Below are 17,627 nucleotides of genomic sequence, written 5' to 3' on the forward strand. Positions count from 1 at the left end.
GGCAGGCGCTAAACCGCTGCGCCACCCAGGGATCCCTGATACAGACTTTACTATTGTTTCCACGTCTGTGTTACAGAAAACCAATATCTCAAACCAACTGTACCAGACTGAGGGTTCAAATGAGACATTAGACATGGTCCTGTGTCCCTGAATCATCTCCCTGCCCGCGATCCTGTGACAGGCTTGGTAAGAGGAAAACCGCCCACCTCAGAGAAGGGAGGCGATGACCCTAGGGCCCCTGCTCTCTGGCCCTCTGCCCTCACCATTTCTCCTCCTGGGGAGACAGTTCTCTGGACACCCACTTTATGTAGCAGGTGGAGCCCTGAAAACCTCATTTAAGCAAAATTCTTTTCCACTGAGTCCTATTTTAACTATCCTGAGGGAAGTGGAGGACTCTCGCCATATAAAAATTCTCCTAGGAGGGGCACCTGGGTGGCTCAGGGATTGAGCATCTACCTTCGGCTCAGGGCGTGATCCTGGTATCCCAGGATCCAGTCCCATATCGGGCTCCCTGCAGGGCCTGCTTCTCCCTCTGCCTACATCTCTGCCTCTCTCTGTGTGTCTCTCATGAATAAATAAACAGAATCTTTTTTTTTTTTCAAAAAACAAAACCAAAAACTCTCCTGGGAGTGGCGCTGAGGTGACTCAGTCAGTTGAATGTCCAACTCTTGATTTCGGCTCAGGTCATGATATTGGGGTCTGAGGATCGAGCCCCATGACAGACTCCATGCTAAGCAGGGAGTCTGTTGGAGAGTCTCTCCCTCTTCCTCCATCCTTTCCCTCATTTACAGCCCACTCACTCTCTCTCAAATAAATAAATAAATAAAATCTAATAAAAGAAACCTCTCCTAGTTGGTTTGGATTTTGAGGTTCCCTCTTAGTTACCTACAGAATAATCTATTTTGAAAAGGCAAACAACTTATTTTTCTCTGATTTACTGCAATAATGCCTTCTGTTTTTTACCTTTTATTGGGTATTTTTCCCAAAATTTCTCTTGGCTCTTTCCTTATCTTTCAGATCTCTACTCAAAAGTCATTTTGTCAGGGTATCCTCGCTAGCCGGCTCACCAAGGTTCTCAGTCCTGGTTGGGTGCTGCAGTATCAGGGAGCCTCATAGGTTCCACCCCCACCTCCCCAGAGCTGCTGATTGAACTGGTCTGGGGTGCAGCCTATGCAGTGGGATTTGGGGACTCACTTCAAATTACTTCGGGTGGTAGGATTTGATGCCAACCTACACAGGAGATTGGCCCACGCAGACCCCTTGCTAATTAATATTCAAGGTTTTTCCAATACCACCAAGTGATTCTGCAACACCAGCTGGATGTCCTACAATTTAGCTAAACACTGACACCGTCTACATGGAGACGGCATAGGATTCCACAGGTTAAGGGCTCAGTCCTGTAAGACTTCCTCCACTGCCCACTTCAGATGCCAATCACAAGTTCCAGGTGTCACCTGAGCTTCTGACCAATGAACAGGCTATAGATTGGAGGTTCCAAGCCCCCAATCCACTTTGGGTCCCATTAATTTGCTAGAGCAGCTCCCTGAACTCAGAGGAACATTTTATACAAGGATAAAGCTCAGGAACAGCCAAATGGAAGAGATGCATGCAACAAGGTCTGGGGAAATGGGCAGCAGCCTCCGTGACCTCTCCAGGGTTCCATTCTCCCACTGCCTACACAGATTCACCAACCCAGAAGTTCTCTGAATCCCATCATTTTGGGTTTTTATGGAGGATTCATCATAGAGGCACAATTGATTTTATCATTGACCATTGATGACTGATTTAACCTTCACTCCCCTTCCCCTCCCAGGAGGTGGAGGAGTGGGGCTGAAAGTCCCATGGATGGTTTAGTCACATGGATGGTTTCCCTGGCAACCACCCCATCCTTAGATTACGTAGGGGCCTTCCAAAGGTTACCTCATTAACATAACAGAAGACAATATTATTACTCTGGGCGCTCAGGAAATTCCAAGGGTTTAAGGAGCTCAAAGCCAGAAACAGGGACAAAGACCAAATAATAGTTCTTGTATAAATCACAATATCACACACATAAAATAAATAAAATTAAAACATAAAAAATAAATCACAGTATCACAAAGCTACACATAGCTATGGACAAAGCTTAACAGGAGTACTGCCCCCATCCCTGCAACTTTTCCTGAGATACGGTGGCAGTAGTAACCAGTGTGACACACAAGAGGATATCCTCAGCCAACTCATCAAGGAGGCGCTCCAGGTTCAGAACTCCATAAAAAGAAGGCAGTTACTTAGATGCAGAACTTCCCAGGAAAAAGCCTACACTCAAGCTTATTTTTCTGAAGTTTCCAGTTCCACCAAATTATGAGTAGTACCAAGAAATTTAAGCACCACTTTCCAAGAGTGAAAAAGCCAGTTCCATGCAGGTCCAGGCCTGCTCAATGAGTTGCTGCCTGTGTGATTGGAGATCAGGAGACTAAGCACTCCCCTGTCACAGAAGACTTTCTTCATCCTTTTGTCTCATGTCCAGAAAGTCAAACTTTTGGGTGAAAATGTTGCATCTCAAGAAATGATGCAGATAGGCTGCGTGATAGGATCACTCCTGCGATTTCCTTACATGGATTACCAGAAAGCTGGTCCCTGAGGGTGGTGGACAAAGCTTTGAAGGAAGAGATGGGAGCCTGATAATGAAACAGAATAATGTTAACCTCCCTTTGTATACAGCTGCCAATTCTTGAAAATGTGGACTATGCTATTTAAGCTTGATGACACCTCAGGAGGAGAGTTGTTCAGACATCTGAATGCCCCCTTTCTCAAGATGGTAGCTGAGTGTGCAGGAGATGTTCAGTGAGTTACCAGCAGTCATCCATGGCTCAGCAGCTGAGCCAGCACCTGAAATCAAATCTGACTCAGATGCCTTATCCATTGCTCTGTCTTCCAGGCAGGTGTTTTGGGTGATGTACCTCCAAAATGGGCCTAAAGCCCTAGCTTATCTTAGCCCTAGGAACCTCCAGGAAGAATATCAAAGCAAGGGAGGGGATTCACAAAGGAGACTCACTTCCCCAGACCATCTTAGTTGACCTCTTCATTTTGCTGGGTTTCCACTGTCACTACCCTCAAGCTGGCCTCTGACATCACTGGCCTTAGTGCTTCGGATATGTTTATTCTCTTGATACTGAGGGTGAGACAAAACTTCACTGGGTGGGTTATCCCATTCGTCATCATTAAATTTTCCAGGGTGCTTCTGAGATGTTTCACCAAATAATCTTAGTGTGTTCTATTTTCAGTCTTTGATCTTTATTGCATAACAGCTCAAGAGAATTGCCATGGTTCATATAAATATGTGTATATATTTATACCATCTATAGATATGCACACAATAATGTACAGTCAGTCCTAAATGCGTAATATGTGGGCGATTCAAAGGTCGCTCTGCTTTCTCCCAAAGTTCTGAGTCACCACTTCTCTCGTTTTGTATAAAGCTGGGTGCTAGCTCCAACTACCAGACAGTCCTCATACATAGCCTGTGTTAGGGTCTGGGTGGGGAAGGCTTTGCCTTTCATAACCTGCCTTCAGCTCTAGGGATCCACCCCCACCTGCAGTTCTGACCAATGAGATCTAATCTGAAGTCTCTAGGTAGGCTTCCAGGAATGTTCTTCAAAGGGGATTAAGCTAGTCTTGCAGGGAAGATGGCAGAGTAGGAGGACCCTTAATTGTCCTAGATAACACCCATATCAGTGTAAATAACCCAAAGACTGACAGAACAAACTCTCCACAGATAGATATAGAGAAGAGGCCACATCAAAGAGGGCAGGAAGGGCAGAGACACGGGGGAGGTAAAAGGACTCAGACTCGAGGGACTGTCTGCAAGAGGGAGGGATGTGATGGGTGCAGAGAGGGGAGTGGAGCAAACCCCCATGCTAGGCACCCCAGGAACCCACATGAGGAAGATGAATCCCCATAACATTTGGCTTTGAAAGCCAGAGGGGCCTAACAAGCAGTGGAGCTTAACACCTGGAATTTTAAAAACCAGCAGTTCCAGGGGAGCTGGAGGATGATATGAAACAGTCCTAGCCCTTAAAGAAACAGCACAACAAACATCCCCACAGAAATGCCCCATAGAAGCAGTAGTTTTAAAAATACCTGGGGTTTATGGAAAGGAGATTTACTTACTAAGAAGATTTATTTATTAATCTCTGGGCATGTGCTGCAGACACAGAGATCTTTGGGAGACTTCTCCAAGAACAAAAGAGCTGGTGGTTGCCTTCCGCTGCCCCAAGCCTTGACACACAGACACATCTGCAGGAGCCAGCTCAGCAGGAACATACTCCAGCTAACTTGCTAATAGTCATGGCCTGCCTCTGAGTTCTCTTTTATTTTTTTTATTTTTATTTTTTTATTTTTTTTATTTTTTTGAGTTCTCTTTTAGACACACTGCCTCAATCCCAGCTTGGAGAAGAGTTTTTCCAGGTAGCTGCGGGCCCCCTTCCACAGCAGACCAGTGCAGACCTTGCTGGCACAACCTGCCCTATGCCCGAGTTCTGTGGACTCATCCCCTCCAATATGTCCTTGGCCAGAGCCCATCCAAAGCAGTGCCACAAGCCCAGCCATGTGCAAGCAGCCCAGAGGGAGACCAGCACCATTCCAAAGTGGCTCTGGCCCTGGGGGAAGGGGAAGATAATCACACAAGCCAGTCCAACTGCAGCCCCAGCAGGACAGCAGGCACATTGGGTCTGACAGCAGGCATCACCCACCAATGCAAGCTTCACAGGGGATAGCACAGGGAAAGTATCCTGCAATTTTATGCTATTTCATCTCTGGCAAACACCTGATCTGATTCAATTCAAACCCAAGGTAGCCCCTGACTGGCCCACTAATAACACAGGGACCAAACCCTGCCCACAACAGGCAAAGAGAGTCATTGCTGATGACTGGACTGAAGGCAAACAGAGCTCAGCTACAATAGAATGGCATACACAACATACATAGGAGACACACTCCTGAAGTTCCAGGTTCTGGTGAACAGAGGATATTGTACTAAATGGCACCACAGGACCTCTTCTTCATAAGCCACTACCTACAAGAGCAAGAGACATAGCTAGCTGCCTTTCCTAACACATAGAAACAGAATGTTAGACAAAATGAGAAGGAGGAATGTGTCCCAAATGAAATAACAAGACAAAATCACAAAAAAGTCCTAAATGAAATGGAAATAATGTTTCTGATAAAGAATTGAAAGGAAGGGTCATAAAAATACTTACTGGACTTGAGAAAATAGTGGAGGACCTCAGTGGGACCCTCAACAAAGAGACAGAACACATTAAAAAGATCTGAGATGAAGAACTCAAGAACTGAAATAAAAAAGGGAATAAATAGACCAGAAGAAGTAGAACAGATCAGCAACCTGGAGGACTGAGTAATGGAAAGCAATCAAACTGAAGAGGAAGGAAAGAAAAAAATAATAATTAATGAAAATAGATGAAGGGAACTCAGTGATTTCATCAAGTTTAATAACTTTCACATTATAGGCATCCCAGAATGAGAAGATAGAGACAAGGGTCAGAAAATTCATTTGAGGAACTAATGCTGAAAACTTCCCAAATCTGGAGAACGAAATAGAAATCCAGATCCAGGAGTTAATAAATCAACCCAAATAGTTCCACACCAAGACACATAAGTAATCAAAATGTCAAAAAGCAGTGATAAAGAGAGAATTTCAAAAGCAACAAGAGAAAACACTTATATACAAAGGAAACCCCATTGAGGCATTCAGCTGACTTTTCAGCAGAAACTTTGCAGGCCAGAAGAGGGTGGCATGATAATCAAAGTGCTGAAAGAAAAAAAAGCCTGCAGCCAATAATAAAGTAAAGCTATCATTCAGAATAGAAGGAGAGATAAAGAGTTTCCCAGACAAAAGCTAAAGGAATTCACCATCACTAAACCAGCCTTACAAGAAAAGTTAAAGGGGATTCTGAGTGGAAAGGAAAGACCATTAGCAGAAGTAAGAAGAGTAGGAAGCACAAATGTATATCTATAAAAATCAGTCTAGGGATTCACAGAATAAAAGGATGTAAAATATGACACCATATTGGGGTGAGAGGAGTAAAGAATGGGTTCAGACTTAAGCAACCATCAACTATATATAGACTATTATATGTAGAAGATGTTATATAGAAACCTAATGGTAGCTGTAAGTCAAAAACCAGTAACAGATATGCAAAAAATAAAAAGAAAGGAATCCAAGTATATCAGTAAAGAAAGCCAGCAAACCATGAGAGAAGAAAGCAAGAGGAGAAAGGAACAGAGAAATACAAAAACAACCATAAAACAAGTAGAAAAATGGCAATTAAGTATATACCTATCAATCATTACTTTGAATGTAAATGGACTATTGCTCCAACCAAAGGACTAGGGTAACAGAATGGATAAAAAAGCAAGCTCTATCTACATGCTGCCTACAAGAGACTTGTGTTAGACCTAAAGACACAGGCAGCTTGAAAGTGAAGGAATGGAAAAACATTTATCACATAAATGGAAGTGAAAAGAAAGCTGGGGTCACAATACTTATATAGGACAAAATAGACTACAAAACAAAGATTGTAATAAGAGACAAAGGACACAATATGATGATAAAGGGAACAATCCAACAAGAAGATATAACAACTGCAAATATTTATGCACCAAACATGGGAGCACCCAAATACATAGAGCAGCTAATAACAAACATAAAGAAAGCAATCAATGATAATACAATAATAGTAGGGGACTTTAATAACTCATTTGCATTAATAGATAGATCATCCAAACAGAAAATCAACAAGGAAACTGTGGCTTTGAATGACACATTGGACCAGACGGACTGAACAGATATATTCAGAACATTCCATCCTAAAACAGCAGAATACACATTCTTTTCAAGTGCACATGGGACATTCTCTAGAATAGATCACATGGTAGGCCACAAAACAAGACTCAACACATTCAAAAAGATTGAAGGGATAACATCTATTTTTTTCTGACCACAACACTACAAAACTAGAAATCAACCACAAGAAAAAATCTGGAAAGAACACAAATACATGGAAGTTAAATAACCTGCTACTAATCAATGAATGGGTCAACCAAGAAACTAGAGGAAATAAAAAAATACATGGAGACAAATGAAAATGGAAAAATAACAATTCAAAATCTTTGGGATGCATCAAAAGCCATTATAAGAGGAAAGATTATTGGGCAGCCCCAGTGGCTCAGCGGTTTAGTGCCACCTTCAGCCCAGGGCCTGATCCTGGAGATCCAGGATCAAGTCCCACTTTGGGCTCCCTGCAGGGAGCCTGTTTGTGTCTCTGCCTCTCTCTCTCTCCCTCCCCCGCCCCTCTGTGTGTGTGTGTGTCTCATGAATAAATAAATTTAAAAACAGGGAAGATTATAATAATACAGGCCTCACTGGATATTATGCTACATGCTGGCAAAGTGAATTTAGATAAAAAATAGTAATACAGGCCCACCTCAAGAAACAAACAAACAAAAAATCTCAAACCTAACCTTACACCTAAAGGAGCTAGAAAAAGAACAAACAAAGCCTGAAACCTGTAGAAGGAAAGAAATAATAAAGATTAGAGCAGAAACAAACAAAATAGAAAATCTATACAAACCCAATAGAATAGATTAATGAAGCCAGGAGGAGCTGGTTCTCTGAAAAGATCATCAAAATTGATAGACTTTTAACTGGATGAGAGAGAGAGAGAGAGAGAGAAGACTCAAATAAAATCAGAACTGAAGGAGTAGAAATAACAACTGACACCACAGAAATACAAAGGATTATAAGAGAATATTATGAAAACTTGTATGTCAACAAACTGAACAATCTAGAAGAAATAGATAAACTCCTAGAAACATATAACTTCCCAAAACTGATCCAAGAAGAATTAGAAAATTTGAACAGACTGATTATCAGCAATGAAATTGAACAAGCAATTAAAAAATTCCCAACAAAGAAAAATCTAGGACCAGACATCTTCATAGGTGAATTTTATCAAACATTTAAAGAAGAGTTTTATATCTATTCTTTTCAAACTATTCCAAAAAATAGAAGAGGAAAGAAAACTTCCAAATTTTATTCTATGAGGCCAGCATTATCCTGATAACAAAACCAGATAAAAACACTACAAAAAAATGAGAACTACAAGCCAATATCTCTGATGAAGATATATTAAAAAATCCTCAACAAAATATTAGCAAACCTAATCCAACAATATATCAAAAAAATAAATAATTCACCAGGATCAAGTGGGATTTACTCTTGGGATGAAAAGGTGGTACAGTGTTTCCAAATCAGTCAATGTGAGACATTATATCAATAAGAGAAAGGCTAAAAATCGTATAATCATTTCAATAGATGCTGAAAAAGCATTTGGCAAAGTACAACATTCATTCATGATAAAAACCTTCAGCCAAGTAGGCTTAGAAGGAATACACCTGAGCATAATAAAGGCCATAAATGAAAAACCCACAGCTAACATCAATGGTGAAAAACTGAGAGCATTTCCCTTAAGACTAGAAACAAGACAAGGATGTCCTTTCTCACTGTTCTTATTCAACATAGTATTAGAAGTCCCCGCCACAGCAATCGAACAAGAAAAAGAAATAAAAGGCATTCAAATTGGTAAGGAAGAAGACAAGATTATGCTATTTGAAGATGATATAATACCATATATAGAAAACCCTAAAGACGCCACCAAAAAAGAACTAGAACTGATAAATGAATTCAGTAAGGCTGAAGGATACAAAATCACTATAGAGGAATCTGTTGCATTTCTATACACTAATAATAAAGTAGGTGGAAGAGAAATTAAGAAAACAATCCCATTTATAATTGCATTGAAGATAAGAAGACACTTAGGAATAAGCTCAACCAAGGAGGTGAAAGACCTGTACCCTGAAAACTATAACACCTTGATAAGAGAAACTGAAGATAACACAAATGGAAAGATATGCCATTCTCATGGGCTGGATTGGAAGAACAAATATTTTTAACATGTCCACATTCCCAAAGTAATCTACAGGTTTAATGCAATCCTTATCCTACTAACAGCATTTTTCACAGAATTAGAACAAATAACCTTAAAATTCATATGGAACCACAAAAGACCCTGAATAGTCAAAGCAATCTTGAAAAAGGAAAAACTGGAAGTATCACAATCCCAGATACCAAGACGCACTACAAAGCTGTAGTAATCAAAACAGTATGGTATTGGCACAAAAATAGACACATAGATGAATAGAACAGAATAGAGAACCCAGAAATAAATCCACAACTATGCAGTCGACTAATCTTCGACAAAGGAGGCAAGCATACACGATGGGAAAAGATAACCTCTTCAACAAATGGTGTTGGGAAAACTGGAGAGCTACATGCAAAGAATGAAATTGAACCACTTTTTTTCACTCCATACATAAAAGTAAAATGAGTTAAAGATGTAAATATGAAGCCTAAAACCATAAAAAGAATAGAACACAGGCAGTAATTTCTTTGACATTGGCTACAGCAACATTTTTCTAGATATGACTCTGCCGACAAAGGAAACAAAAACAAAACAACAACAACAAAAATAACTATTGAGACTACATCAAAATAAAAGTCTTCTGCCCACCAGAAGAAACAACAAAACTAAAAGATAACCTACTGAATGGGAGAAGATATTTTTAAAAATATCTGATAAAGGGTTAATATCCAAAACATGTAGAGAACTTATACAACTCAATATCCCAAACCCAAATAATCCAATTTAAAAATAGCAAAAGACATGAACAGACATTTCTCCAAACAAGACATCCAGGTGGACAGCAGACACACGAAAAGGTGTTCAGTATCACTCCTCATCAGGGAAATGCAAATCAAAACCACCATGAGATATCACCTCACACCTGTCAGAATGGCAAAAAAAAAAAAAAAAAAAAAAAAAAAAAAAAAACAAGAAACAAATATTAGTGAGGATGTAGAGAAAAAAGAACCCCTTTGCACCAGGTTTAGCTACTGTGGAAGACAGTATGAAGCTTCCTCAAAAAGTTAAAAATAGGGCAGCCTCAGTGGCACAGCGGTTTAGCACCACCTGCATCCCGGGGTGTGATCCTGAAGACCCAGGATCGAGTCCCACATTGGGCTCCCTGCATGGAGCCTGCTTCTCCCTCTGCCTGTGTCTCTGCCCCCCGCCCCCTCTGTGTGTCTCTCATGAATAAATAAATAAAATCTTTAAAAAAAATTTTTTAAAGTTAAAAATAGAACTACCCTATAACCCAGTAATTCCACTACTTTTTATTTACCCAAAGAATACAAAAACACTAATTTGAAAAGATATATGCACCCCGATGCTGACTGCAGCAATATCTACAATAGCCAATGATGGAAGCAACTCAAACATCCATTGATAGACAACTGGATAAAGAAGATGTGGCATAGTTGCACAATGGAATATGACTTCACCATGAAAAAGAATGAAGTCTTGTCATTTGCAACCACACGGATGGAGTTAGAGAGTATCATACTAAGTGAAATAAGTCAGAGAAAGACGAATACCATACGATTTCACTTATATGTGGAATTTAAGAAACAAAGCAAGTGAAGGAAAAAAGAGACAAACTAAGAAACAGATGTTAACTCTAGAGAACATACTGATGGTCACCTGAGGGGAAGTGGGAGGGGTAGATGGGCGAAATAGGTGAAGGGGATTAAGAGTACACATATGATGAACACTGAGTAATGTTTAGAATTGTTGAATCACTATATTGTACACCTGAAACTAATACAACGCTGTATGTCAACTCTACTGGAATTAAAATGAAAAATAAAATCAGGGGCAACCCTGGTGGCACAGCGGTTTAGTGCCGCCTGCAGCCCAGGGCGTGATCCTGGAGACCCAGGATCGAGTCCTACGTCGGGCTCCCTGCATGGAGCCTGCTTCTCCCTCTGCCTGTGTCTCTGCCTTTCTCTCTCTAAATAAATAAATAAATAAATAAATAAATAAATAAATAAATAAATCTTAAAAAAAAAAGAAAAATAAAATCAATAAGGGGATTGAGCTAGCGAGAAATGCACTTCTTGTCCTTCAGCCTTTTAGTTTTCCTTCCTGGAGCGTGAAGTTGTTAGCTGGAGCTCTAGCAATCCCACTGCGACCATGAGGACAGCATAGAGTGGCCATCTCTAGGAGGGAGAACTCAAATTGCTGAAGACATTATAGAGCCACTGCCCTACTCCGAGGCTCTTCACTTCCTGTTTTTGTTGTTATTGTCGTTATTGTTGTTGTTGTTTTTATGAAAGGAGAGAAAAAGAAAGTTCCAGTTTGTCTAAATCACTTGATACTGGATGCATACTGTTATGTAAGCTTTTCCTGTTTAAAAATAAAGTTTCAAAGTCATTCAAAATAGAGGATCTTGTTAATACCTTCCCTAACCATGGGGCCCACTTTTGGCTGCACATTAGAGTCACCTAGTGCACCTTAAAAATGTCCATGGCTGGGTCCCCCTCTTGAGTAATTGTTCTGGGGCATGGCCTGAGCAATGGGGTCTTTAAAACCCTCAGAGGGAGTCTGATGTGCAGCTGAGGTTGAGAACACTACGCTGTTCTCTTTTTCAAGGCAAGAGTAACTGGTTGATTGATCCCCTCCGTTGCTTTCTCATTAAACACTAATAAGCACCACAGCGGGCCAGGCTCTGGGCTCAGGGATCCATCTGAGGCATCTGGGGGATGTTAAAACCCGGGCTGCTGGGACTCTGCTTTAAAGGGTCTGGAGCAGGCCAGAGAATTGCATTTCTAGCAAGCTCCCAGGTGACGCAGGTGCCACAGGTCAGCTCAGCTGAGGTTTCTTTTGTCCCTAAGCTGCTGTTTCTCTGACCTATTCTGGTTCTGCTACCCCACCAGGCCCCATGGGCCCTCTGGTTCGCTTTACTCTTCTCGCTCTATTGAAAGCAGAACAAAAAGCTTGTTCCCTTTTAAAAGGTGAACCTTTTTTTAGGTAGTAGCACCCTAGAAGCTCATGCAAATACTCTTCCCCTCCTCATTTGTCCAAAAAAACTCTACTTGTCTTCCAAGTTTCCATTTAGGGGTCACTTCCTCCAGGAAGTCTTCCTTTGAGTCCCCAAGTCTATGCCCTCAGAGCCCCTGGTACTTCTATTCCCTCGTACTTGGGTGCAATTGCTCTCCTGAAGATGGAAATCTGTTTTATCTCCATATCCCCAGGACCTGGTACAGGGTGTGCACTCAGGCAATATTTTTCCTGCACGAAGGAAGGAGGGTGACTTCAGGCAGGTTGGGCCTCTGCTCCCCGTAGAGAGGAACTGGGGCTGGTCCCAGCTGAAGCCGGAGCACACAGACGCCCTGGTGTGTCCCTTGTGACCCAAAGATCACCCCCCAAACACCCGAAGATCAAATCTGCCCTGTTTATCCCTCCCTCGAGACCCCTCCCTCTATAAGCTTAGGTCACATCGTCCCCACGTCCTCTGACTCCAAGCCTAACCCTGCCCCTATTTCTCCCTTCCTCACCCTCCAAACATACTCTGCTTTGTGGGACATTTGGTGTTGTCTTGCCAGCCCCTCTAAACCTACTGTCATTTCTACATTTTGTTCTGAAATTCACAGCCAAGAAGTAGCTGCTTAGAGCAATGGTTCCCAGCGGGTGGGAGTCTGTCCCCGTGGCTGTGGCTGGAGATGTTTTCGGTTGTCACGGCACAGGGGATGCTGGAGACATGGGGCAGGTGGAGCCTGGGGATGCTGCTCAACATCCTACAGGGCTCAGGTTGCCAGGGACCAAGAATTCTCCAGGCCGCATGTCTGCAGGCCGCGAGGGCTCGCTTCCCTTCCAAGGCCTCACTGAGAAGGCAGATGACCCTGTGGTGGGGCCAGCGGGGGGGCAGGGGGAGGAGGGTGGGGTGGGGCAGCCAGGGCAGGGTCAGCTCTGTAACTGGGCTGGGCCCCAGAAGCCTGAGGCTCTCAACAGGTGGTGCACAGGGCACAGCACAGGGTGCACCTCGGGGTGGGCCCCAGGGCCCCAGGGCCCAGAGGAGGCCTCCCTCCCGGCCTCAGACAGAGCCGCACAGCTGCCGCCTCGGCTGGGGAGCTGCTTGAGAAGGTCGCCCTCCTGGGAGGGGAAGCCTGCGAAAGGGGGCGCCTCCAGAAGGGCTCCCACTTCCTCTGCGAAATGAGCAGGGGCCCTGGCAGGAAACCAATCCCACACACAGATGCTGGTCAGAAGATGTAAATCAGGCCTCAGGCTCAAAGGAGGGCATTTCAAGCCTTCCAGCCAGGACCCCCGCAGGGGCTCCTCGGGGACAGTGTTGGGTTAGAGGCCACGCGCAAGGCTCAGCCCAGAACTTTCTGTTGCCCCAAAGGACACAGCTGCTGCAGAGCAGCCACAGGGGGGCCTGCTGGCTGCACGGGAACCTGGGATGTGTTTACCCTGTTTCAGAATGTGGAGGGAGGGAGGAACCTTCTAGAGGCAGAGGGCATCCCAGTGGAACCAGCGTGAGCACTCAGGACACAGAATGCTCGAGATGCTGGAGAGCGGAGGCCAGCCCACGGCGCTGCTAACAGGTTAGAGGGCTGGCGTGGGCTTCAGTGAGCAGACTCGGTCGCTTGCGATCACAGCGCCTCAGCTTTCTGAGGGTGGAAGACCCTCTTGATGATCGGATAGCAGCTCTGGACACTCATCCTAGAAAGATGCATCCCTGTATAAAATGTCACGGTCGTCAGCCTCAGGGGTCGAAGAACCACCCTGATTCCACCCCTGGGCCCAGGATTACGCATCCACCCTTACGATGAGAAATGGCACCATCTCAGGTTGGCATCTGGCACGAGCTATCTGGAGTGCAGATGTTCAGATGATTAACTACAAGGTGTTTGGCAGGAAAAGAGGCCAGTGGATGCCAGAGACAGGCAGCTACGTAACTGTAGCAGGACCAGGGTGGGCTAAAGGAAGACAGTCGTCATATGGTCCAACGAGTGGGGACACAGCCCTGGAGACACGCACAAGACCCTTGACTCTACCAACCACTTATTTATCCAACAAATATTCATCACAAACCTGCCGTGTGATCAGCACTGTTCTGTGAGCAAGGAGACAGCGAGGTCCCTGCTCCCATGTGCCTAACCTTCTAGTATAGACACGGAATATAAATAAATAAGTAATGTCAGGAGGTGAAGAGTGCTATGCTGGGGGAAAAGGCTTCAGTGAAAGGCAACTTTGAATTGAAACAAGAACGAGGTGAAGGAGGGAGGTATGCATGGATCTGGGAGGCAAGGTCCAGAGACGGAGCAGTAAGTACAAAGGTCCTGAGGCAGAATGACATTTGGCATGTTTGGGGAACAGCAAGGGAGGGGGGAATGGTGTGGAGTGAGCAAGAGGAAGGGAAGGAAAAAGTTGAGGTCTGTCTGAAAGGCCTGGATGGGATCCTTGGGTTTTATTTCCAGTGGGATGGGAAGCCATTGAAGGATCTCGAGCAGGAGAGTGACATGATCTAATTTAGGTTTTAAAAATGAATCAGCTTCTGATGGAGAAAATAAATGGGCATAGTCAACGCTCTCATTAAAGTAACAATCAGTTTTATTCCCTTATCAGATAAATTATTTACTTTTCATTGGCCTCGATCTGAGGTCAGCAAACTTTTTCTATAAATGGCCAGACAGTAAATATTCTAGGCTTTTGGAGCCATATGGCCTCTGTCAGAACTACTCAACTTTGTCACTGGAGTGTGAAAGCAGCCATAGACAATATGCAAATGAGTGAGCCTGGCTGTGTTCCAGGTGACAACCATCCCAATTTGCCTGGAACTGAGGGGTTTTCAAGGATCTAAGATGTTCAAGTGCCAAACTGGGAGAGTCTGGGCAAATGGGAACAGCTATAAATTCCAATAAAGCTTTATTTATGGATGCTATAATTTGAATTGCATATACATTGCACATATCATGAAATAGTATTCTTCTTTGGACTTTTTTCCTTCAATAATTTAGAAAATATAGAAACCATGCTTAGTTCATATAAAAACAGGCAGCCAGGGTCTCCTGAGTGGCTCAGCTGGTTAAGTGTCTAACTTTGCCTGAGTGGTGATCTCAGGGTCCTGGGATGGAGGCCCACGTCAAGGCTCCATGCTCAGGAGAGAGTCTGCTGCTTCTTCTCCCTCTCCTTCTGCCCCTCTTCTCAGTAGTGCTCTCTAATAAGTAAACAAAATCTTTAAAAAAGTCGGGGGGGGGGGCAGGCAGTCATCTGAATTTGGCCCACAGGCTGTAAGTTGTCAACCCCTGGTCTTGATGATCCATCAGCAAAATGCATGATCATAAAATAATGGTGGTCATCACGTCTGCCCTCTTCATATGTCCCTCATCCATCCTGCTGCCAGGGACCAGGGATGCCAGCCCCTGCTTGCCTCTCCAGCCTAATCTTTTGCTCAGGGATCCAAACTGGAGAGACAGGGAAGGAGAAGTTATGTGGTAGCATGTGAAGAAACTGAAAAGACACCAAAAGGTGCTAGGCAGGGGGAGACCCCTAAGTAGCAGGGGCCACGCTGAGACCCCAGAATTAGCAGAAGACATGAGAAAGCAGTTATAGGTAAGCAGAAACTATAAGCGAGGATGCATACAGATATGATAGCAGGAAGAGCAGATAAAGGGAACCAGTGAGTCACCATAATGGTTGAGGCTTTATTTTTTTTTATAGCCTTGGGGATGACCAGATACCCCAGTCTCTGGAGCACTGACTTCGGAGAACCTGACTATCTGCCACATTCCACAAGGCCTTATCTGGTGATTGGGAGCTTCTGTGTGATTCCTGACCCTTTACGATGTGTGGCCCCTTCCAAAAACCTTTCCCCAGCTCAGGCCTTGTACGCAGCAGATGCAGAAGAAAACATCGCTGTAAGAATGAATTACTTGAGATAATCTAAGAAAAAATTGCTTCTTGCAGTCAAAATTTCCTAACACACCACCTACATTTTGGGGTGGTTATTTGTGGCCACCTCCTTTGGTTCACACAGAGTGGCCCTTGCCATGTTTTCTCCAACCCAGCATATAGCTTGCTCTAATTGCTGAGCCAAAGATCCGATTGGAGTAGCCCAAGCTCATGCAGACATATAGGAGAGACCAGGAAAATCTCAGGCATAGGGTGTTAGTGCTCAGTGAGAGAGACTAAACACAGCCTCTGGCCCACCCAAAGAGTGGGAGACACTCTCTGACTTCTTTGTATCCAGCTGCGATTGGAAGTCAAGTGGAAAAGCAAGACAAGATGTGCTGCAAAGAAGACAGGCAGCCTTAAGAAACGGGAAGGGCTTTAATTAGCTCTTGTCTGGGCTGAACGGGCCAGAAAAGTGAAAAAGGAATGACTTATTCTCTAGATAGAACAAGATTAGTTCTTGTCTGGTGTATTTAGCAGGTCAACAGACACTCGATAAAGCAATGTCTTCCACTTCTCTCTCCCTCCCCTTCAAGCCTTTGAAAATTTACTTTATCAAAATCATAGCCGAACTGTGTTGTCAGGGAAGTTCCGAGTGCAATCAGTTTGGACTAGTGAGGTAGCCAACTTGAAATCCTTTGGAACCACTCATGTTACAAGGTGCAGGAGCACATCCCACCACGAGGGGGGCAGTATGCCAAGTAGAGCATGGCCCCCGGGGTTCAAAGGGCTGGTCAACAGGAAGATGGACCCCTTCAGCCCAAGGTGGAGATCAGAGCCCTGGCTTTTCCCTGATTCAAAAAATAAAAGAAAATAAAATCCCAGTTGAATGAGGCTTTAAAGGCATTATATCCAGCTCCTTTGAGAAATTAAAATTCTTCACAAACATGTGTCCCACAAACATACATACACACACATGCACCTGCCCCAGTTATTTGCCAAACAGCACAATATGCTTCTTTTATTTAAAAGGCGATCTTTTTCTGTCGATGTTTGGCTGCATTTCTGAAGGGGAAAATCCCGGCCGAATGAATTCCAGGTTCATGGTTCAATTGCTCTCTGGAGGAGCTTCCTGGGGAATGATTTGGGAACTTGAAGGTACGTAATTCAGGTGGAAACTTGTTGTGGTGAACACTTCTATCCTTCACTGGCCAGGGTCACCAATTTCTCTTTAATTGGGTGGCTGCCTGGAGCACCAGAGTGCTTCTGCCCCAGAGAGACTGTCTCCTCGTGCGTGCCTTTCTCATCTGCCACAGATGGTACTTTCTTCTTAAAGGTCCCCATGACATCCATGCCTACTTCAAAGAATCTGAGGCTCAGCACTGCTATCACTCATTTGCCTGTCTGTGTCCTCACCGAGTTGCCAAGACTATATGTTGGAGGAAGCATCTTCAGCCTAACGCCTGACACATAGTAGGAGCACATGGCTGAACGTTGGTTGAATGAATGACTGAGTGCATGACTGTCTTACTCATCATTGCATCCCACACAGTGTTTAAGTATTCTAAGCACAGAATGAATTTATGTTACATCAGTCCATTTTTGAGAACATATATGGCAACCCTGCTGTCTAAAGCAGGCTATCTTGTGACCAAGCCCTTTGGAATTTGCAGAAGCCAACTACTCTTTTTGTAAACTTGGATGTGTTTTGGAACTTTTCCTTTTCCTTCTGAAAGCTTGGGAGAGAACTTGGGTATCAAAGAGAAGAAATGGTGC

The sequence above is a fragment of the Canis lupus genome, chromosome 1 (genome assembly GCF_011100685.1).
Source record: "Canis lupus familiaris isolate Mischka breed German Shepherd chromosome 1, alternate assembly UU_Cfam_GSD_1.0, whole genome shotgun sequence".
NCBI classification, from domain to species: Eukaryota; Metazoa; Chordata; class Mammalia; order Carnivora; family Canidae; genus Canis; species Canis lupus.